The sequence below is a fragment of the Dama dama genome, chromosome 29 (assembly GCF_033118175.1).
Source record: "Dama dama isolate Ldn47 chromosome 29, ASM3311817v1, whole genome shotgun sequence".
NCBI lineage: Eukaryota > Metazoa > Chordata > Mammalia > Artiodactyla > Cervidae > Dama > Dama dama.
In genome coordinates, this window is record NC_083709.1 from 51460406 (window position 1) to 51485694 (window position 25289).

A 25289-nucleotide genomic window follows, 5' to 3' on the forward strand; every position below is an offset into this window, starting at 1 on the left:
GGAAACGGGGTAGTGGTAAAAGGATCCATTCCACTGATTCTTCTTTACTTTTTGAATTTCCACCTTCACTTTCAAAGTCTTAAATCATACACATTTCTTCAGGCCTAATGAACACAGAGCCCAACCCCAAAGTCCAATACTGCTGTCAACAGAGAATGGCAGAGTTGTGCATTTGCTTTTTTTCCTTTTAAGGTTTCAAAGGTGTTTACTATTTGTATTTTTTATTTGTTTTGCATTTGCTTTTAAACTAGCAAATTTGCTGTGAACTTGATCAAACTGCCATGCTTTGACGACCCTGGGACTGCATACACTAAAACAGTAAAGTATCCTCTTGATCTGTTTTTAAAAAATTGAAGTATAGTTGATTTACAAGGTTGTGTTAGCTTCAAGTGTACTTTTTCAGATTCTTTTCCATTACAAGTTATCACAAAATATTGAATATAGTTCTCTCCTTGACTATCTATCTCTCCTTGACTTAAAAAAAAAATTATTTATTTCTTTATTTTTGGCTGTGCTGGATCTCTGTTGCTGCACAGGCTTTTTTTCTAGTTACAGCAAGCGGGGGCTACTCTCTAGTTGTGGTGTACGGGCTTCTCGTGGTGGTTTCTCTTGTGGCGGAGTACGGGTTCCAGGGTGCATGGGCTTCAGCAGTTGTGGCTCCCAGACTCTAGAGCACAGGCTCAGTAGTTGTGGCACATGCGTTTAGTTGCTCTGTGGCATATGGGTTCCTCCCGGATCAGGGATTGAACCTGTGTCTCCTGCATTGGCAGGTGGATTCTTTACCACTACCAAGGAAGCCCTTCCCTTGACCTTTATTTAAAAATTCATATTAATGCTGGCAGGAAGAGACAAGGAGTATCATTCCATTATAATAGGGATTGCAAGTAGACACACAAAATGGCACCTTTCTCTTTGTAGAATTCTCTGTTTTGGACCTTTCGCTCCAACTTTCTCACTCTGAAAGGGGAGGAGGCTGTGGCAGAGAGGCTGCAACATGGACCCGTCCCTCTAAGCTGAATCTTTAATCACAACACAAGAGCCATACAGGTGGGGAAGGGGCGATAGACATGTTTTACAACCCCACTGGTTGGCTGCTGTGGGTGAATAATGGTCAAAAACTGGATCAATACCATCTTAATGCATATGTTCACACTGAAGGAAAACCTTGAGGGGCCCTTAGAAGGAATGTTAGCCTTCAGGCTCCAACAAGTCATACCCAAGTGAGAACCTTTCAAGTGCAAAAGCTGCTGTTCTGAGTCTGGGTGAACAAACACATGCTCGAGTCGTAACAGCTCACTAGAACCCTGCTGTGATATGAACTGATAATCAGACACAATACAGTGACTTAAATCTCTAAGTTGAATTCCACGATATTACTGGACCAAGTCCACACTCTGAGATCAGTTTCCACAGATCTTTACAATTCCACTAATTTTCTGGTTCCTTCCTCATTTTCTCTTATGCCTTGAGCCAAGGTGGCCATATAACATATGGTCCAGATTGGAACATTTTTAAGTATGCTAAAATGATAAAAGAGATGGGATGCTAGGACAACAGGCATAACCTAAGACTGTCTCAGGAAAACTGGAACATATAATATTCCTACCTGTAAAGAACTAATAGAAACAAAAATAGGGAGGGGAGGGAAAAACAATAAATAGAAACACTGGGAGACTGCTATAAAGACACTCTAGAAACCAACTACAAAATGGCATCTTATATATTTCTCACTGCCATGGGGTTCATTCAATACACCCTTATTAATAAGATATAGTAAAAATGCACTATGAGTGCTAACAAAGGCTGATAGTAATGTGTTATGTCAAAAGAAGCTATGTTATTTCCAATAACACTTCACATAAACGCCAGTGAAATAATTTCTAGGATGCAAGGCTCCTAACAATACAACCTCAAAACACTCTCCTGGGAATGAATCACATTTGACATGCATTGTTTTTCTCACTTTACCCGGAGTCTCATAACTGGGTTATCTAAATGGTTTCAGGATTAATATTCTCCCAGCTTCTATTTTTAAACCAAACATGACAACAAACACGTCCACACTTTATAATTTTACAATGCTTTCACATGCATTATCTTAGCTAAGCTTTCCAATAGCTTTGTGAGATACCTTCTCCTGAAACAGATAAGAAAACTAAAGCTCAGAGAAGTGAGCTGCATGCATGACTTACGGTGCAAGTGCAATGATTATGTCACCCTCGTTTTCTGAGTATCTGACACTCAAAGCCTAGGATACCTGGTATTCAAAACTATTTTTAATTAATTAAAACTCCTTTTTTGAATGGATGAATAAATACCATAAGAAAAGGAATTGGTCCATATTTATTCCTGCATCTACGATCTCACTTTATGACCCAGAGAAGGCAAATCTAATGCATATACAGAATTTTTTAAAGAATATGGGGATGATCCTAGTAAATAAAGATGAAAGGAACAAAGAATTTACTATTAAGTAGCTAGTACATCTTAAAGGAGAAGGAATATGCAGAAATGGTGATCTCTAATAGGTAGTAGATGGGCTGGATGAAAGTGAAAGTTGCTCAGTTGTGTCCAGCTCTTTGTGACCCCACGGACTATACAGTCCGTGGAATTCTCCAGGCCAGAATACTGGAGTGGGTAGCCTTTCCCTTCTCCAGGGGATCTTCCCAACCCAGGGATCGAAGCCAGGTCTCCCACATTGCAGGCGGACTCTTTACCAGCTGAGCCACCAGGGAAGGCCAAGAATACTGGAGTGGGTAACCTATCCCTTCTCTAGTGGATCTTCCCAACCCAGGAATGGAACTGGGGTCCCCTGCATTGCAGGAGGATTCTTTAAATCCAGAAGGCTGAAATGTACTAGAGCAACTAGATCCTTTAGTTTTCCACCTGATTTCCTTGGACTTCAATATCAATACTATGGATAACACTTTCCCCAAACTACCCACTGAAGGTCTTGGATTGGAGCTGATGTTTCATGTCTCTGCTATACATAACTATGGGCCAAAAGAAGTGGGGTCCTTCAGCACCTTTACTATTTGTTCTTTTGAGTCAACAAGGAAAAAGTAGCTTGGAACACTTCATGAGACCCTGGCAAGAATTTTTGCTTCCAACACTTTGCTTTCAGTGTTTTTCCTCACTTGATACCACGGGTGTACACAACTGTATTGAATTCTCTCCTCAAAACCACTCCCTTAAAGCAAACTGGAATGATTTTTTTTTTTAAGTGCATGTATGTGTGTATACTCAGTCATGTCCAACTCTTTGCTACTCCATGGACTGTAAGACCTCCAGGTTCCTCTGATTTTCCAGGCAAGACTACTGGAGTGGGTTACCATTTCCTTCTCCAGGGAATCTTCCTGACCCAGGGATCAAACTCGCATCTCCTACATCGGCAGGGGGGGGTTCATTACCACTGAGCCACCTGAAAGTGAAAGTGTTAGTTGCTCAGTCGTGTCTGACTTTTTGTGACCCCAGGGACTGTGGCCCTCCAGGTTCCTCTGTCTGTGGAATTCTCCAGGCAAGAATACTGGAGCGGGTTGCCATGCCCTACTCCAGCAGACCTTCCCCACCCAGGGATTGAACCTGGGTCTCCTGCAGTGACAGGCAGGTTCTTTACCATCTGACCTACCAGGGAAGCACCTGAGCCACTTGGGAAACCTTAAAAAAAGAGTGAGGATTAAACACACATTTAATGGAGAAAGATTATAGAAACTAAAACACTACACTTTTTTTCTGTAACTTTCATTAGTTTGAGATCTGGTCAGTGCTAAAGGTAGATAATTATAATAGAGTAATGAAGTTTAATGGAAAGGCAGAGAAAAAAACCAAACAGGTATGAAGTGATAGTTCTTCTTAAATTTCAACTTCTGTAACTGTTTATTTATCATATTTCAACAATATAATAAAGGTACAATATAGCATACTTATAATACCAAGAAATATCATAAAATATTAGTATGTAATGAGATATCTACTCAGAACTTACTTGTCTAGCCACTCTGGAAAACTGGAAAACTAATGAGAACAGTTTCTGGAAAACTAATGAGAACAGAAAATAATCAAATAAATAAACTATAAGTAAAATAATATCTATGAACTTAGCTTATACAGAAATCCCAAACCCATGGCCAATTTACTCTTCTTTCACATGTTCTAAACATTAAATTTGGTTGTTTGGGTACCATATCCCCAGTAGAAGGTCTGTACAGTCAAAGCTATGGTTTTTCCAGTAGTCATGTATGGATGTGAGAGTTGGACAATGAAGGTAGAGCGCCGAAGAACTGATGCTCTCGAATTGTGGTGCTGAAGACTCTTGAGAGTCTCTTGGACTGCAAGGAGATCAAACCAGTCAATCCTATAGGAAATCAACCCTGAATATTCATAGAAGGACTGTCACTGAAGCTGAAGCTCTGATATTTTGGCTACCTGATGTGAAGCGCCAACTCACTGGAAAAGACCCTGATACGAGGAAAGATGGAAGGCAAAAGGAGAAGGGGGCAGCAGAGGATGAGATGCGCAGATAGCATCACTGACTCAACGGACATGAATTTGAGCAAACTCTGGAAAATAGTGGAGGACGGAGGAGCCTGGCATGCTGCAGTCTATGGCATAGCAAAGAGTCAGACACGACTTAGCAACTGAACAACAACTCCCTAGTAGCCCTGGTCAGATTATAAAGTTATGGGAAGTGCTTGAGAAAGTCATAGTAACTCAAAGGTAAATTCCTACAGCAAGAGAAGAGATTTTAAAATAATGTTTAAAAAGCTGAAATGTTGGAGCAAACATCCCTATAGCTCTATGTTTCCTGGGGACAATAATCTTATTATCAGCATAGACCTAACTTTCTGTAAGAACCTTAAATTTTGTTCAATATATTGTTTAAGAAAGTCTGTAAGAAATGCTCTAAGTTCTTTGGCTATGTTTTTCTCTTTAAAAAAATTAAAGGTATAATTCACATGTAGTAAAATTCACTCTAAAGTTTTAGTATACAGCTTTGCAAGTTTGGACAAACATGTGGTCGCTTCAATCCCATTGCAATTGAGATACAGGTTAGTTCTACGACCCGGACAAATTCCTCTATGCCCCTCTGTAGTTAATCCCTTCTTCACCCCAGTCCTCTGGCAACAACTGATCTGGCTTTCCAGTTCCTATAGTTTTGGCTTTTCCAGAATGTCATATAAACAGAATTGTGCATTATTTTAAAAAATGTCTGTAAGGATATAATCAATTTTAGGAAATTTTCAAACCAAAATGGTTCAAGTGAGAGAGGGACAGAGAAGATATAATTTGAGGGATAAATTCTGAGCCACTGAGAATGCTCAGCTCTCCAAAACAGAATATTCTCTGGTGAAGAAGCACAACCTATATTTTTACTGAAATATTTGAAAAATAATGCCTGGGGATACTTATACTTTCCAAAGGTGTGTATAACTGTCTAGTTAGGGACCCTAAACAAACTTAGAAAGACATAAAAGTAAAACAAAGGGTCAAGCAATGACAGTATTAGATGCTGTTCTGCTCTTAACAGTTAGTCCCAGGAGTCTACCATCCTGCTTTTGGTCCTCTTGTTATTCCTGCATGTAGTCTAGACTACTACTAAGCACACAGTAAACACTTAACAAACGCTTGTTGGAAAAAAACATTTAATTTTGTGGCCAAGCCAGATCACTAAGGCCAAAAATTAATTTATGATCAAATCACAAAATAATGCTTGCCATTGTTTCAGCTGCATAAACCAATGTGTATATTATTAGTTTTTAAACACTAGAGATTTCATTTCTTAAAAATATGACGTCTTTTATTTCACTGATTATTAACTTTAGGCCTAATTCTTAAACTCCTAAAAATTTCAGAGCAGTCCTTTTTACCCAGGTCAATGGTAATACTTTTCTGAAAACAGCAGTTACATACATAAAAAGCATGGGTATTTACCACCTTAACTTGAAAGCACAGTGAGTACACATCAACTTAAAAATCTGTACTTTGCTTAACTGCTTTCCCAGAAGACTATACATAACTCAGTCTGTTAGGTCAGGATTCACTCCATTTCTGTTACAGAGGTTAAAGACTAGCCTTACCACAAACATTGAATGGAGAAGAAGCAATCCTGGTAAAGACTGATGCATTTTTTTATGTAATGACACATCAACGACTTCACTAAAATATACATTTTCCCACATACAAGACAAATCAAAGCTAAACCTAGTTCATTTATGTTAAAAATCCTTTGCTTTTAAACCAGATTCTTATGGGAGAAACCTCCTAGAATCCGAAACAGAATTTTGCATGGACAATAAACAAAAAAATGTATTGCAGAAAGGATCATATGCTGTAAAAGAAGCATTTAAAGAGTTAACTAATGTTGAGAGTTGTTTTTAAAATGACAAAGAGCAGATCTTAAAATAAGGAGAATAAAAGTTATAGTTATCAAATAGCTATTTTAAGGTAGTAGATTTGAAAAAGCCTGTCAAAGTTATGAACCTTTTCACCAGAAGATGCACATACGTACACACAGAGACACACACATCTAAATGAGATTTCAAAAGGAGACGGAGGGCTGTCTCCCTACCCTCAACAGATCCAAAGTTTAAAACTTTTGTTTTAAAGTATAGTGAAAGTGGAAGTCGTTCAGTTGTGTCCAACCTCTTTGCAACCCCATGGACTATACAGTCCATGGATTTCTCCAGGCCAGAATACTGAAGTGGGTAGCCTTTTCCTTCTCCAGGGGATCCTCCCAACCCAGGGATCGAACCCAGGTCTCCCACATTGTAGGCAGACACTTTACCGGCTGAGCCACCAGGGAAGTCGAAGATAGAACAGAGGTGGTTAATATGGAACAGGTGACTTCAGCCAAGGAAGCTTTATAACTCCACAAGTAAGAAAAATAGCAGGAGCAGGGAGCCTATGTGAGTGAACTCACTGCCCCTCCTTTCCCATTCATTCAGTCAAATCCTGTTCGTGATTAGCCTCTGATAGAGAAGGTGTTGTCTTCATTTCATGTCATGTTGGAGAGGTCAGGGTTCTAGGCAGTGAGATGAGACCTTTCTTTCTTCATGGCACTGGTCTGCCAAAAGAATCCCTGGAACCACAAGAGTCTATGATAATGTCATGAAAGTATTCAGATGTTTTAGAAGCTGATGAAAAGCCTCAGATGATTACAGTGTCAGTGAAAAAGAACCACAACCGTACACTTCTTGGATGAGCAATGTCTTAGTCTACCACTAATGATGGAGAACATGTAGCTAAATTAATTTGCCCCTCAATGACTGCTCTACTCATACCTTAATCACTATTTTTGATAAGAACCCCTGGATCTTCAATTTCAGTTTTCCCAACAGTGACTGCTGCTATATAAGCTAGGACATAAAACAGTGGACATTCCATAAGGGCTTACAGAATATGAAGCTGACAAGCAATGCTCAGGATCTGGGAAAAACTATACTCTCTTGATAGAAAACGACTGAGCTCCAGTCTTCATTACTGCCCAGAAGGATGTGGAACACAAGGGAAATGAGATGCTTAAGACCCCGGTGAGGAAAGGGAAGAGGGAAGGTGGATACTAAACAAACAGAAACAAGCACCTAGCCTGCATGGTTAGATGAGCAAATAATGAGAAACAAGAAGACATGCCAACTATCTGGTACAAGAACACTGAGAAGTCTGAAATTATTCTGATAATAATCACCAAGGATTTGGCGTATGGATATCTAAGAGCAATTCCTCACTGTCTCCTGGGAAACTCCTAAATCTCATTTTATGAAAACAGACTGGGCTCTATTCCAGACCAACTGACACTTAAATATGACACCTGAATGTGCACATTTTAAAAAAGCTCCTCCAATAGTTCTGATGTATTGGGTTGGCCAAAATGTTCATTTGGGTTTTTCCATAAGATGGTATGGAGAACCAGAATTAACTTTTTGGCCAACCCAAGACAATGAAGAAAGAATCACTGTCTGAGAGGATAAGAAAGACGGTCAAACTAAGAACATCTAAAGCCTCTATGTACCATGCATAGGTGGTTCAGTGGTAAAGAATCTGGCTGCCAATTCAGGAGACACAGAAGACACGAGTGTGATTCCTGGGTCAGGAAGATCTCCTAGAGAAGGAAATGGCAACCTACCTCCTGCCTGGGAAATCCCATGGACAGAGGAGCCTAGCAGGCTATAGTTCATGGGGTCACAAAGAGTCAAACACGACTGAGTGACTGAGCACACACTACGCAGAAACTGAGTTTATGATCCCTTATAAAAGGGCTAAAAAGGAACGTGAGCGAATGGATAAAGAGAGAATATTAATAAATTGTGATTGCTGTTTTTACTTTTTATTGTTCTTACTTTCTAATAATAGAAGGGATGACTATTCTACTTTAAGGACCAGGGCTTCCCTGGTAGCTCAGTTGGTAAAGAACCTGCCTGTAGTGCAGGAAACCCAGGTTCGATCCCTGGGTGGGGAAGATCCCCTGGAGAAGGAAATGGCAAACCACTCCAGCATCCTTGCCTGGAAAATCCCATGGACAGAGGAGCCTGGTGGGCTGCAGTTCAAGTGGTCGCAAAGAGTTGGGCACGACTGAATGAACTAACACGGGTCTCAAAGGGGCTTATTATCAATAAGATGTAACAACATTTCCTTCTATGGGTTATACTGGTCTTAATATTTTGGGGAAAGGGTAGGCACAAATAAATTCAGGATCTCTGGTTCTCTGAAAAGTACACTAGGAAACAAAGAGAAGAGCAGACTTGCCCAAGGACCTCAGAATCTCGTCAGAGAGATGTGACCCTCACAAAAGGTGCCAAATGATCAGAACAGAGAGTGGGCAAGGAAAGTTCCATGGAGCAGAGGACCTGGGAGAAGGGGATACCTAGGGTATGGAGAGAAAGAGAGCAGGTTACTGACAGTCAGGCACAGGCTTTGTAACGGTCACCATGGGAGGCCAAGATATCTAGGGGTAGGGTTGGGGAGGGGGCTATATAGTGAGAAATACGGAAGGCCTGTAGTCCTGATGACTGACTCTCCCCATCTGTTCTACGTAGGTTGGTTAGCGTAGTAGCATCATTCCCCTTGGCAGTGACTGGTCTGGGAAAGGACACGTGACTCAATTCTGGTCAGAGAGGTTTAAGGAGACATTCTCTAGAAAAAGTCTGAGAAAAGTTTCCTCAATCCTAAAGGAAATACACAGTGCTGGTCTGGATGTGGTGCTCAGCACTTCTGCAGCCATTCTGCCACCAAGTAGAGGATGAACCAGCAGACAGTGAATAACAGAGTGAAATGACATTAACAGCCTGGGCTTCTGCTATCATTTGGCTACTGAATCAACCTCAAAAGCTGCTCTCTGGACTTAAGTTATAAAAAAGATAAAATTTTCTTATTGTATAAGGCAATTTGATTTGGGGTTTTCTTGGGTTGTTACTCACACTTAAAACATATTCCAACATGAGCACTAGAAAAATGAGCTGGAATGAACTTTTGGGGGTCCCCAGACCAGGTTCCGGAGAAGTCAATGGCACCCCACTCCAGTACTCTTGCCTGGAAAATCCCATGGACGGAGGAGCCTGGTAGGCTACAGTCCATGGGATTGCTAAGAGTTGGACACGAGCAACTTCACTTTCATTTTTCACTTTCACACAGTGGAGAAGGAAATGGCAACCCACTCCAGTGTTCTTGCCTGGCGAATCCCAGGGACGGGGGAGCCTGGTGGGCTGCCATCTATGGGGTTGCACAGAGTTGGACACGACTGAAGCGACTTAGAAGCAGCAGTAGCAGACCAGGTTTGCAGACCAATTTGCAAGATGGGCAAAGAGAATTTATTAATTAGGAGTGGCACTGCTGGTACTAACCTGAAAGGCAGGAAAAAGTATAACAAGTATTATTATTTTATTAATACCCATAAATCTTCCATTCTTTATTTCCTTATGAGACAGAAAAAGCAAGTGAGTAAAAAAAGTCAAGATTGCTTAGAAAATGGTACAGAAACTCATAACATGTGGAGAGAAAAGTCTGTTTTCTCTTGTCCTATTTGCTTTGCTAAAATACTTCCTTTCATTATATTCTTTAATGGGGCGCCGAGACAACTTCCCTGTGGTAATCAATTCTAAGTTAAACCCTAAATGCAGCTTATAAGAAAGGAAATGTCCCCCAGTCTCTTCACACACAGACAATGTGTAGATACAGAATTACGAAAAGTCCCATTTGAAAGGAAGGCTGTGCTCTATGCCCTGAAGGTTGCTACACTTGTATCTGAAAGTAGAAGTTATTAAAAAAACAAAAATGATAAACTGCTTTATTTTGCATGAAACCTCCATCTGCACCAGTTACAGTATATATAATAAGTAATTATCTTCTCCTAGTAATTATCTTCTCTAGCCAGTTTTAAAATATTTTCCATTCAACTCTCCTTTTAAGATTAACAGTACAATTACCAAGCCATTGATTCTTTTAACTTCTCTTAGAACCTCAAGGGAAAGCACAATTATCTAGACAAATAATCACATGCTGTGGATATATCATCCCAGAGATCAAAGTGCTGCAGTATGGAATTTCAGCAACATTTCTGGCCAAGAAAATCTGGCTGCTGATATCTGATGGTAGAGGAAAACATGAAATCTGACTTCAATAGAAGTTTGATGCCATTTTGTAAGATCTGACCAATGACTGACCAGTCATCCTAAACTGAGGGTCACATGCCCCTCCTTTTCATTCAAATCTTTATTAGGTGACTACTAAGGTGCTGGTCCTAGGGAGGCAGGGATCAATGATATTGCCCTTGAACTCACAGAACACAGAGTAATGGAAGGAAGTTATTACAACATACTGTAATTTAACTGTATGTTAAATACTGATCCTATTAACATGAGCTGAGATGTACAGAAACACAAAGGAATGGCAGATTACCCAAACTGGGATGTGGGGAAGGGTTATCAGAGGACATTACTCTAGAAAGGATTTTAAAGATGAGTAAGTTGTTGGCCCTGAAGGAGAGGATGTGTAGTCTTCAAAGAAGACATATAGCAGATGCAAAGGCAGGAAGATTCCAAAGGGGTATGTATGAGGAAGTTGTGGGAAAGTAAATATGCAGGGCTTCCAATCTGGCTCAGCTGGTTAGGAATCGGCCTGTAATGCGGAAGATCTGGGCTTGATCCTTGGGTTGGGAAGATCCCCTGGAGAAGAGAAAGGCTACCCACTCCAGTATTCTTGCCTGGGGAATTCTATGGACTGTATAGTACAAGGGGTCACAAAGAAATATGCAAGGGCTGGAGATAACTAAGGGCTTTGTATGCTAAGCTGTGAGGATCACAATAAACTGTGGAAAATTCTGAAAGAGATGGGAATACCAGACCACCTGACCTGCCTACTGAGAAATCTGTATGCATGCACTGTTTATAATAGCCAGGACATGGAAGCAACCTAGATGCCCATCAGCAGATGAATGGATAAGGAAGCTGTGGTACATATACACCATGGAATATTACTCAGCCATTAAAAAGAATTCATTTGAACCAGTCCTAATAAGATGGATGAAACTGGAGCCCCTTATACAGAGTGAAGTAAGCCAGAAAGATAGAGAACATTACAGCATACTAACACATATATATGGAATTTAGAAACATGGTAACGATAACCCTATATGCAAAACAGAAAAAGAGACACAGAAATACAGAACAGACTTTTGGACTCTGTGGGAGAAGGTGAGGGTGGGATGTTGCGAAAGAACAGCATGTATATTATCTATGGTGAAACAGGTCACCAGCCCAGGTGGGATGCATGAGACAAGTGCTCCGGCCTGGTGCACTGGGGAGACCCAGAGGGATCGGGTGGAGAGGGAGGTGGGAGCGGGGATCGGGATGGGGAATACGTGTAAATCCATGGCTGATTCATGTCAATGTATGACAAAACCCACTGAAATGTTGTGAAGTGATTGGCCTCCAACTAATAAAAAAATAAATAAATAAATAAAAAATAAAAAAATTTAAAAAAATTAAAAAAAAAAAAAAAGAAATCTGTATGCATGTCAGGAAGCAACATTAGAACTGGACATGAAACAACAGACTGGTTCCAAATAGGAAAAGGAGTACACATCAAGGCTCTATATTGTCACCCTGCTTATTTAACTTATATGCAGAGCACATCATGAGAAACGCTGGGCTGGAGGAAGCACAAGCTGGAATCAAGATTGCCAGGAGAAATATCAATAACCTCAGATATGCTGATGACACCACCCTTATGGCAGAAAGTGAAGAAGAACTAAAGGGCCTCGTGATGAAAGTGAAAGAGGAGAATGAAAAAGTTGGCTTAAAGCTCAACATTCAGAAAACTAAGATCATGGCATCCAGTCCCATCACTTTGTGGCAAATAGATGGAGAAACAGTAGAAACAGTGGCTGACTTTATATTTTGGGGCTCCAAAATCACTGCAGATGGTGATTGCAGCCATGAAATTAAAAGACGCTTACTCCTTGGAAGGAAAGTTATGACCAACCTAGACAGCATATTAAAAAGCAGAGACATTACTTTGCCAACAAAGGTCCATCTCATCAAGGCTATGGTTTTTCCAGTGGTCATGTATGGATGTGAGAGTTGGACTATAAAGAAAGCTGAACGCCAAAGAAACGATGCTTTTGAACTGTGGTGTTAGAGAAGACTCTTGAGAGTCCCTTGGACTGCAAGGAGATCCAACCAGTCCATCCTAAAGGAGATCAGTCCTGGGTGTTCATTGGAAGGACTGAAGTTGAAGCAGAACCTCCAATACTTTGGCCACCTGATGCAAAGAGTTGAGTCATCTGAAAAGACCCTGATGCTGGGAGGGGCTGGGGGCAGGAGGAGAAGGGGATGACAGAGGATGAGATCGTTGGATGGTATCACCGACTCAATGGACATGAGTTTGGGTAAACTCCAGGAGTTGGCAATGAACAGGGAGGTCTGGCGTGCTGCAGTCCATGGGGTCGCAACGAGTCGGACATGACTGAGCAACTGAATTGAACTGATGCCAAGCTAAGGAGTTTGGATTTTATTTTGAAAGCAGTGGGAGTCACTGAAAGTCATCTGAGCTCCAAAGCCACAGGTTTGGGTTGGTTTCAGGAACTGCTAACCTGGGTGACATGAGGAAAATGACTTGGTGAGTGGAAGAGGAACGTGAGAGCAAGGAGACAGAGTCTTAGCAATTGTTCCATCCTGAAGTGTGAGCAGCGTAACTTTCACAGATAATTCTGTCTGCTGGGCATAAATTGCCCTGTATATTTAACCAGTTTTTAACTCAAGTTGTGAATTCAAGTCTTCTGTCTCAAAAGCAAAGGAATAAGAAAATATCTGTGGGTGGGTGGGATGCAAACATGCTAACACTGAGCAGAACCAGCAACATCAGATACGTATCCTCCTAGAACTGCTTGTACCAAGGCAGCTGTTCCCATCAACCAGTCACATGCTGACCCTGCCTTTTTTTTCCCCCCAAATTTATTTATTTATTTTAATTGGAGGCTAATTTCTTTACAATATTGTAGTGGTTTTTGCCACTGCAATTTTGCCACTGATACATTGACATGAATCAGCCACAGGTGTACATGTGTCCCCATCCTGAACCCCCCTCCCACCTCCTTCCCCATCCCATCCCTCAGGGTCATCCCAGTGCACTGGCCCTGAGCGTCCTGTCTCATGCATCAAACCTGGATGGGTAATCTATTTCACTTATGGTAATATACATGTTTTATTGCTATTCTCTCAAATCATTCCACCCTCACCTTCTCCCACCGAGTCCAAAAGTTTGTTCTTTGTATTTGTGTCTCTTTTGCTGTCTTGCATATAGGGTCACTGTTACCATCTTTCTAAATTCCATATATATGCGTTAATACACTGTATTGGTGTTTTTCTTTCTGACTTACTTTGCTCTGTATAATAGGCTCCAGTTTTATCCACCTCATTACAACTGATTCAAATACGTTCTTTTTAATAGCTGAGTCGTATTCCATTGTGTATATGTACCACAGCTTTCTTCTCCATTCGTCTGCCGATGGACATCTAGGTTGCTTCCATGTCCTAGCTATTGCAAGTAGTGCTGCGGTGAACATTGGGGTACACGTGTCTCTTTCAATTCTGGTTTCCTCAGTGTGTATGCCCAGCAGTGGGATTGCTAGGTCGTATGGCAGTCCATTTCCAGTTTTTTAAGGAATCTCCACACTGTTCTCCATAGTGGCTGTACTAGTCTGCATTCCCACCAACAGTGTAAGAGGGTTCCCTTTTCTCTGCACCCTCTCCAGCATTTGTTTGCAGAGTTTTCAACAGCAGCCATTCTGACCGGCATGAGATGGTACCTCATTGTGGTTTTGATTTGCATTTCTCTTATAATGAGTGATGTTGAGCATCTTTTCATGTGTTTGTTAGCCATCTGTATATCATCTTTGGAGAAATGTCTGTTTAGTTCTTTGGCCCATTTTTTGATTGGGTCGTTTATTTTTCTGGTATTGAGCTGCATGAGCTGCTTGTATGTTTTGGAGATTAATTCTTTGTTAATTGCTTCATTTGCTATTATTTTCTCCCATTCTAAATGCTGTCTTTTCACCTTGCTTATAGTTTCCTTCTTGTGCAAAAGCTTTTGAGTTTAGTTAGGTCCCATTTGTTTATTTTTGCTTTTATTTCCATTGCTCTGGAGGGTGTGACCCTGCCTTTTTTGTTAAGATAACACTCAGGTCTTGACTAAGTTTTCTGTAGCCTCTCTCGTTTCCCTTTGCTGACGTTCCATGGAAAACTCATCTTTGCTTTCAATCAATTACCTTTATTCCTAGCATTACCCCCTTTCTTCTTAAAATGAGCACTCATGTTCCACTAAGAGATGAGCTAATATATGCAAAGTGCCTAGAACAGGGCCTGACATATAAAGGGTATGAAGTAAATAAACTATTATTATTTTCTGCTGTTTACTGCACTTTTCTCTCCCCCAGTATAAGCCTTGGGAGGTCCTGAGCCCAGTTCTCTCACATTTGGACTGTAAACTGCAACTCTGAAACACCGTTTCTCTAGTGAGAATTCAGTAGTGTTGCTCTGGACCTTCACTAGCAGAAAGAAGATTCAGTATTTGTTATTTATATTTGCTTCAGAGACCAATGCATTTTCTCTCAAGACATGTGTCTGGATATTTATAATCTGTTTGTCTACGATGTGCCTTACAGGAGCCACAAGGAGAGTTAAGTCACTGAATCATAAAATGTCATTGCTTTTCCTAGCAACTCATCTCAGCAGATGGCAAATGACTATTTTTACTGCTTGTTTCTCTATTACATGTAGAAATATTTATTAACATTGTATTTCTGTTGCACGTGTGCAACCAAGTTAGGCAGCTGCCAGGAAGGCTGGGGGAAGGGAGAGTGAATGGTCATACGCTCAGGATTTTGTCTGAGCAGGTGAGCAAGCCTCACCTTGGGGATGGAAAGCAAGGAACACCCACTAATTCCTCTGAAGTAAAAAAGATGTTAAGCAAGGCAACACCAACAGTCAACCAGAGTTGCTCTCGCCGCATAAGGCTACATTTCATTAAATCTGAGAGGTCACCATCACAAAATGGACAGTATTTTATGTACCACTGAGAAATCAAAAGCACTTATGTGGGGAACTGAATAGACAGAGGAATCCTACCTGAAGCTGAGGCACCAAAAAGCCACAGAGAAGTAAGCCTGCCACACAGAAAGAGATGGCAATGAGAACCCGGAACTGCGTGGAGGAAGGGGACCTTCCCAAGGACTTGAACCACAAGCCCATACGTGGGCAGGCTTACATCCTGAATTCCCACTGCCAGTTTGGTCTAAACACCCTCAGGCAGAGACTCTCATGCCTGGTCTCAGTTTGACAATGCCCAGTGACTGGCAGAGGCAAACTCTCAGAAAGACGTGAACCTCATTGGCAATTATAAGATGCATCCCAATCTCAGATATATTAATGCATAAAACTAGGTACACTGGGGAACAGAAATACAGAAGTGCTCACCTACTGTGAGATCTATCCCAGGCATTATTTGGAGTCTGGAGTGGAGAAAAACGAAACCCAGGAAGAGGGCAAGACAGAAACCAAAGTTAAAAAAGCCAGTTATCCAATAGGTAGCCTAATGCAGGGGATGAAAGCACACGGGAGGCAGGTAGGGCACCAGAAAGAGGTCTGGACAAGTGGGCTGGGCATGGGGCTAAGCCTCCATCCACTTGTTTCTCTGGCTTTCAGAGTGGGGACAGAATCTCTCCCAGCTTTATGTCCTTATCAATAAAATGCAGAAAATACTTTCTATAGGATTACTGAGGAAACAGAACAAGCAACTGCATTTTATAAGTATTTCATATACTATTAAAAAACACTGTGACAATAAAAATTATGCTTATTATTCTTGATATAAATATTTTGAATGCTCTTTTAGTCAGACTTTGTGATTTCTACTTTATTAATATAATTGTCACTTAGCAGATAGCTATGTATAGGTCAGGCACTTAATAAATCCTTATGAACTAAACAAATAAACACTACTACTTTGGGCCCAAACCTTACCCCACCCTAAATTTCTGAGGGCTGGGTACCATCATTGCTGAAAACAGAAAGGGGAAAAAAGACAAAACACCTGACCCCTGCCTCAGTCTAGAACATGATGTATTTAGGCTTAAATAAATACACAGATCCTATACATCCACCCTTGGTCTCCCTGAAACTCACATCACAACAAAATCAAAATATTAGCAGGGATGAAGTGCAGGGATAAGACCAACAGATTGAAGGCAGAATCCAGGAGGCAACATTATAATGGACTCAGATGGATAGAAGATAGGCAGCTTCAGTATGGGAGGGTTATTCATTACTGGCCAAAAGACCCTCAGCATCACCAAACAGTATCTTTGACAGAAGAGACCAATGTCCTGTGGCATTTGCCAGTCAAGCTTATTAACAGAGATCAATAGGGAAAGGAGGTCCTTGCCAAGGTACATGCTTGAAATGGGAGGGGAAAGAAAGTCCTAGGGGGGATAAGAAACTTGAGGTGAAAGATGAGGGCCTCCATTTCCAACCTGAGTGGACCTGGGTATTCTAAGGAGATGCTGTGGATGAGGGAGAACAGGAGGGAAGGGAGACTTGGGTTTATCCAGGCTCTGTCCTCATCTATCACATGCCTCTGAACTTAGCCATCAAATGAGGAGCAAGACAGGATGTTCTATGGCACAATCTGTCTCTCACACTTTGTGATTTCAGATGCTGTTAATTAAGAAATCTCTTGCTCACTCCACTCTTGGGCCAGGAGTAAAGGAAGAGTGCTAAAGAGAGAACAAATCAAATAAATACGAATGAACAAAGACAAAATCGGTGGCTACAAAGCCATGAAATTAAAAGACGCTTACTCCTTGGAAGGAAAGTTATGACCAACCTAGATAGCATATTAAAAAGCAGAGACATTACTTTGCCAACAAATGTCCATCTGGTCAAGGCTATGGTTTTTCCAGTGGTCATGGATGTGAGAGTTAGACTGTGAAGAAAGCTGAGCACCGAAAAATTGATGCTTTTGAACTGTGGTGTTGGAGAAGACTCTTGAGAGTCCCTTGGACTGCAAGGAGATCCAAGCAGTCCATCCTAAAGGAGATCAGTCCTGGGTGTTCATTGGAAGGACTGATGCTGAAGCTGAAATTCCAATACTCTGGCCACCTCATGTGAAGAGTTGACTCATTGGAAAAGACCGTGATGCTGGGAGGGATTGGGGGCAGGAGGAGAAGGGGACGACAGAGGATAAGATGGCTGGATGGCATCACTGACTTGATGGGCATGAGTTTGAGTAAACTCTGGGAGTTTGTGATGGACAAGGAGGCCTGGTGTGCTGCAATTCATGGGCTCGCAAAGAGTCGGACACAACTGAGCAACTGAACTGACTGACTGACTGACAGAGAACGGTAGAAGGGGTAAGCTGGAAAGAAAAGATACTCAGAAATACTGGTGTTCACACAGAAAATACAAGAAGTTAAAGGGAAGGTTCAAAAAGTTGAATAGAATGCAGGGAAGTTTTTGAAGTAATTTAAGGGTGGGTTCAGGATGAAAATTATAATTTGGAACAATGGAGAGTGGCTGAAATTGGGAAATGACCTGAGTGATCGGAGAGATGAGCAGTCTAGAAAGAGGGCCAAGTTCTCAAAGTCTTCAAGTATACAGTATGTTCCCCAGGCCAACCCACTCAGGAGACTGATTGTTTTAAAGTATGAGTCCATGTTTGGCAAAAATGGCTTGAAACTTCTTTTCATTGATTTTATTCTGAACATTTGTTTTAGTATCTCTCAGGATATTTCTTTGGGGGTTATTTAGTTAACAAATTGGGGGAAGGCAGAGACCTATTCAAAATTTTAAAAAGTGATTAAACAATTTTGAGTTCTGGTCTTTTCTAGACATTCTGTACAGAAGCAGGGATATAGAAATATAGAACTTTTGACAATGGATAATTATCAGAAGATTCAGCACACCTTTCCTGTGGATAAAAAGAGAAAAGACAAAAACATGGAGGCCTGGAACTTTCCCAGAAATAAACCATTTTTCTGCGAAACTTGGATATAAGGTTTATTTTACCTAGGTCAGACTGCTAGCCAGCATTTTTGTTGGACTCGAGTTCTTAAAGATTTAAATGTTTCCTATTCTCAACCTTTGGCTTACAGCTAAATACTTAACAGTTCTTATCTGGGGGCCCTACTTGATAAGAACTTGGGAAAATGTACTAAAAATATGTCTTAACAAATCTTTCTGACGATAGGAGCAGTCTTTTTCCTCTTGGAGGAAATCTGGCTCTTACTGCTAATCTGTAGGAATCTGCTACTGAAGAAGGGCCCTGTAGGCTTGTGGGGTCTGCTCTGCACATTAACAATCTTAACTGCTGTATAACCTTGGCAGCACCTTTCAGACCCCAGAGCATCTTGTAAATATGGATTTCTCTGACATTTACATTAGGTTGCACTGCCATTTTATTTAGAAATAAATTTAGAAATCAAGGAATAAAAAAGTTAAATAGTTTGCTCAAGGGTATAAGCAAGTCCTTTTCAAGATTTCAATTTTAAACTAAAGACTGGGTGTATGCCTCTTGTACTTAGAGGCAGTGTCTCTTTGGTGGTTTATTTAGGAAGTTTTAAGTTGCATTTTTAAAGGAGATAAAAATGCTTTTGTTTAGTGCAACTTTTAGGATGCTTCTCTGCAGCTCTCCAGGTACATAATAGATTCACTTAAAATTTAAGTAATCATTTACACATTTATCACTTGCTCCCATTGGATTTTAAGCTTCTTCCAGGCCAAGACCCATGCCTTATTCACCCTCAGCCATCTTTCACCACGCCTAGGGCAGTGCCGCATCACATAGCCTTAGGGGCCATGAGTGAGGAGGTTCAAAGATGACTGTCTTCTTTTTGCTCCAAGGGAAGTCTTTTACAGAGGTTGAAAACACAAGTCATCAATTCCAAATAAATTTTATCAGGTTCCAGGAACTGCTCTACTGGTTCAAGTCAGACTACTCCTTTATCCCCTTCTTTTCCTCCCTTGTAAAGGGCCAAGACACAGCACAGCAACAGAAGTGGCCACAGCAGACTGTGTGGTATAAGCTTAAGGAAGGGTTGAAAACAATTCAGTGAAAAATATACTTCATATTAGAAGGAAAAAGCTGACTAAATTTCACTTTTGAAATTCCTGATTCAGTATTTCTCTGAATATCATGCAAAGTTTGCATTCGCTCTCCCTTTCTTAATAAGCAGCTTATGTACAGGCCACCAAGGATACAGAGCAATGCATAATTAAGTCCAAACTCCCATTACATAGTCTGAGCTCTGTCAATAACAATCTATGAATAACTAAACCTCTGCACTTGGGCAAACTGCTTACCTCTTATAAAGATACACTCTTTTTCTTTTAAACCTTGAGGGGCTATTGAGAAAATCAGTACTTCAATCTACACAATACTTCGAAGTGTGAAATTTTATACAGCTTTGTATATTTGTACAATGAGAATGAGTGGTAGAAGAGGTTTTTACTGCTGTCATTGTCCAAAAATAACTATTCAACAATTCAGTGGAATTCTAGAATTATTTTTATCTTCCTCTGTTTTTCTATATTGATGACATTTGTTAGACATGAACATGTATTGTTTTTTTTACCAAGCCAATAGTTTTATTTTTTTAAATAAAAAATTTTGAGTAGTAAAAATGGAGGAAATGGGTTTTAGACAAATTAAGAATTTCATGACAGTAAAAAAAAAAAAGTGCTGACAGGATTCATGAGCACATGGATTCATGCTAGGTTTGCTCAAATGTGTGAGAGACAGAGCCTCAGTAACCATGCAGAACTCTTGGGGTACTGGTAAACCGTCAAATGGATACGCTTTGAGGCTGGGAGTCCTGAGTTTCAAGTGTCAACTCTGCCGCTAGCTGGCATGGAACTCTTGTCAGATAGTTTAACCTAACTGTGGTTTCCTTATCTGCAAGAGGGACTCACATACACACACACACACCACACACCATACACACAGGAGTGATAATAACACAGTCAAGCAGTTTAATCTGGGCAGTTAAGGTATGGGTTTCAATCAGTGTCTCCAGGGTGGCAGGCAGGGAAGTGAATGTGCCAGAAAGATGCAAAGCTGCCTGGTGGTGACAACAGCACCCATCAGTCTAGGCACCGGAAAGCCTGGTCAGAATATCTGATTTGGCTCCACTTTACTGGGACAAGTCACCTTGCCTCTATATCAGTGTCCTTAAGTGTTGGTGGCAATGTGGTTGTCTTTCTACTTCCTGGAATTATTTTGAAAATTAAATAAGATAAACACAAAAGCAACTTGAAAGTAAAAACAAAAATAAATTTAGAAGCATTCTGAAATTATTTCAGCACTTTAGCCCTTAAAGTTTAGATAAGCCAGATGGGAGAAAATAAATTAAAGAATTTGACCTAAGAATCAACTCTGATGAATCAAATGACTACTACTTTTCAATCTGGAATAGGATCAATTAAAAAAAAAACACTTTGTGCACAATGATGTTAAAATATGACATCATAAATACAGCGCCAAGTACCTAGGGGATGTTCAGCAAATGAAAGTGGCTTGCACAGAAGCAGAAGCTGGGGCCTCCTAGAGCATTTACAACACCATGCGGTAACTGGATGTCCACCCTCGTGCATCTTCCACCAGGATGTGTGTGAGCTTCTAGATTGCACAGGTGATTCCATGGGTTGGGGGTGAGGCCTGGGTGAGTATATTTAAGAAATCCAACTCACTGAGGATTTTGATGGTGTATAGCCAGGGTTTACACCCACTAACCTAATCCAATACGGTAATCTCTGTCTTCCTCAGAACTAAACAGGTTAGATATTAACAAATCATCTGTCCATTCTGGTGAGAGGGAACAATCAATAATAAGACTAATTTTTACTGGGTACAGAATTGTGCAAATCCCTGTTGCATGCTAAGCGGATTCAGGAAACCTATTCATGACTGACAAAAGACAAGTACACCTAGAAAACCTCTTCCAAAAATCTTTCTGAACTTCTCTTGTAGGCTTTCTCTTCAAACAGTTAAGGAGCTCCAATATTAGCTTCAGGAGCTTTGGAATGATCAAAAAGTCAATGAATCCAACAGGTAAGTTTATAGCTGTAATCTGCCTGTTTCATCCAAGATAGCCTTTCATTTATTCTTGTCATGGGCTTCCTAAGGCAGTTTTGGGGATTTGTTTGTTCTCTCTCTCAATATCTCAATATCAACAGGCTTAAGCAACACCAGAGGTCCTCAAGACAAGCCAAAGCCTTCTGCAGAGCATCCAAACTGTATCCCCTTCACTGGTAAGGGCACCGTCCACACATGAGAGTAATGTAAGCTGCCATATGGGTTATGTACGTGCGGAGCAAGTGAGAGAGCAGCAGGGCTGGCAAGTGGGTTCTGAGCTGTGCTTGCTCTGCTTAGAGGAGAGGGCAACTCATGATCTTGATGAGAGAAACAGAAAGAAAATGTCAACACTGGATGGAGGAATGAATGTCTATTAGTCACGGGAAAGGAGGAAGTGGATGATCATGAAGTTTCAGCCTCTTCATCTCTAATTGCCCAGAATCTGTGCTCCTTGAAGATTTAGAAACAGAGTAGATTCACCAGTACTAGATGACTGATGTCTAAGGCCTTTAAGTCTACTTTTTTTTTTTCCCTCCAGTAATGGGCCACGGGGATGTTAGAAAACCCTGTGTGGATTCAGATTCCTTTTTTGACATGATGCCTTGAGAATCTCCATACTGCTAAGTCAGTATGAAACTCAAATCTGACTTGAGTGCATGTGGGGGCTTTCCATACACATGTTCAATAAGGTCAGTAATGCTTCATAAAGCTCACGTATAATGATCTAATTCTGGCAGAGCTAATACAAAGAGTTCAAAATTAATTTATCCTTGATAGCACTTATTAACCATTTACCCTGCTAACTTTATCTGATATCCATCAACAGTTCAGTTATTCTTTTTATCAGATGAAACCCAAAAGTACAATTCTTAGCTATAATATATCACTTTCCTCAAAGGGTGAAAATGGACTTCAACGAAGGAGCTTGAAAACCAGAGAGACAATTAAACATCTTAGATTTCTGGTATTGAGCATTCTGAAATTATTTTGGCAGTTTAGCCCTTAATAAAAGTTTAGATAAGCCAGATGGGAGAAAGGCAAATTAGAGAATTTGACCCAAGAATCAGCTCATAAATCAAATGATTACTACTTTTCAATCTAGAATATGATCAATTCAGTTAGCAAACTGGTGCCTTATATTTAGGTCAAGAGAAAAACTGTCAACAGGACTGTAGTCACTGAAAAAAAGACATGCTACTTTTTATTGCTAATTCTACTCTATCCCAACTTTTATTTTCTTGCACATTATTACCTGTGGCTTAATCCAACCCACAAAATCTGGCTTTAGATGATGGACTGTTAAAGAGTCAGTGTCCTATTCCAAGAAAGCGTGGGAAAAGAATGGGATGTGGTTAATGACACTGAGTAACACAGAGTAAGAGCTTTTCAGAAGATACCAGTGGCTGAACAGTCTTGTGGCTTGCCCAGACAGAAGAATTTAAACCAGCTAAATATACCTGGAGAAACACTCCCACCTGAGGAAAATCTATAGATTTTAAAGTATTTTTAAATTATAGCAAAGAACTAAAACTTTAATTAAAAACTTTTCATATGGGAATATATTATATATAAACCCTCTGAAAACTACAGTAATGCTAACTCGAGAAAATCTGTGTTCTGTAAACTGTATGTACCTAACAATTTGAAGGCAAGATTTCTTGTGGATTATGAAACATCTTTATCCATTCTGTCCCTAGCTGACCACTGGAAAGCTATTATGATTCTATAGCAGTTCATCTGATTATAAAAGAATGGCATATTTAGCTATTCTGACTTAATGCCAGCTCTTCTTTTCGTAAATACACATTTTCAAGGTTTAAGGCAACTGGTATGTTTGATTGCTCAGTTGTGTCCAACTCTGTGACCCCATGGACTGAAGCCCATCAGGCTCCTCTGTCCATGGAATTCTCCAGGCAAGAATACTGGAGTGGCAGATCTTCCTGACCCAGGGATTGAACCTGGGTCTCCAGCATTGCAGGCAGATTCTTTATTGTCTGAGCCACCAGGGAAGCCCTAACTAGGCCCACCCAAATCTGATGCTATGCAAAGGGTAAATTATGCTTAGCATCTGTCCTGAGGTATAAGTTGTTAGGATACCAGCTTACTGCTGATTTAGTTTCATTCTACCTGTTTTCTCCTGCCCTATCTTCCACTCAACTAGATAAAAAAGACCAAGCATTGAGATACCTCTAAGTACTGTATGGCTTGAAAAATTACACTTATAAAAACAATTTTTGAGGCATGATATGATACCTAACCCGAGCCTCTCAACCTCCCCTACTCCTTTAAGACAAGTATGGGCTATGAAGAAAGAACTGAAGATTTGGCCCTACAGGGGATATTTAAATGACCTGAGCATGTGCTTCTTTAAAAAGAGTGGCTTGCACTTAGTTATGGCTTATAGTTTTTTTCTCCTAAGGGTGCTATGGACTGTCACCAATAGATAGTAAATGTAAGTTCAGAAAACGTTAAGTCCACATTTAAAACCATTTTCTTAATTTACAAGTTACCCGAATAAACATTAATTCCCTACTTCTTTCCTCCAACAGCTTTATTCTCTATTTTAAGGCTGCAGGTAAGTTTGTTCAAACTACTAGAAGGAGGAGATTGTACTTGGAATAATAGGGTGGAGCCAGTTCTGCCTCAGGACAGACAGGAGATGGTAGGGGCCAGAAGAGAAAAAGCAGTTTCCCCACCCAGTGTGCACAAGGCTTTCTTACTGAATCAAAGTATCTCTTCCCAGATGGCAATTTGAGTCCTGTGGTTGAAGACTTTTTTTTTCCCCATTGATCAAGCTTCCTTATTCATAATCATTCAAAAAATTATTTCATGGACGTGAAGAAGTGAATTAGGTATCTAAAAGTGAACATGTTTTCTTTAAAACCGAAGTCTTTGCTTATAAGGCAATTATGTCCTGATAAATATTTTGACAAAGAGACAATACTATTTTCCTGCATTAAAAATGTAGACCTGTTGGAATTCCCTGGCAATCCACTGGTTAGGCCTTGGTGCTTTCACTACCTTTGGCCAGGGTTAGAACCCTGGTTGGGAGAACACAGCTGCAAGCTGTGTGGCATGGCCAAAAAGAAAAAAAAGTGATCTGGAAGTGAGAATAATAAACCTTTTCTCAGTGAATGCCTCAGTTCTACACCGCACGGGATCTAGATCTAGAACTGTCTAATGTATTCTTGGAAATACTGTTCTTTATCCAAAGTAAGCTAACCACAGTAGTATTAGCAGAAATAATCTTCAGGAGGAAGTCTAGTGTGCAGGGTAGATAACAGGGGGCAGTGGGCCATATGTAATCTTTGGTAACTGCCCACCATAAGTGTGGTGTCCAGAGGGTGGTTCCATAAATACTGTTGACTGACAACATCCAGGATTCATTCCTTCCTACACTCTGCCCACACCCTCTTTCCATGAGATATTCCATTCTATAAATATGTTTTCTTTTTGACAACAAAAGTGATAAGCCTTAAGTGGAGCTTATTCCTGAGAGAAACTTAAGCAAGAAAGAGGAAAACAGAACAAGTAGTGCAAAGTGTGTATAGGTGTGTGTCAGGAACTGGCCTGCTGATCTGAGCTTATGCCAAAGAAGATAGGTGCGGAGCAGCACCCTATCTGCCTAAACTGACAGTGGGAAAGATTCAGTCTGAGAAGCAATTTTTCCT

At 40.5% G+C, this 25289-nt stretch overlaps 1 protein-coding gene and 1 non-coding gene across 6 annotated transcripts in view; one reads left to right on the top strand and one right to left on the bottom strand.

Annotated features, from left to right (window-relative positions):
- Positions 1-25289, bottom strand: part of KANK1 (KN motif and ankyrin repeat domains 1) — a 210807-nt gene that overhangs the window by 77246 nt on the left and 108272 nt on the right. The gene's annotated exons all lie outside the window — the stretch shown is intronic.
- Positions 8384-8455, top strand: TRNAY-GUA (transfer RNA tyrosine (anticodon GUA)). Its single transcript has one exon. It is a non-coding gene; the product is annotated as a tRNA-Tyr (tRNA).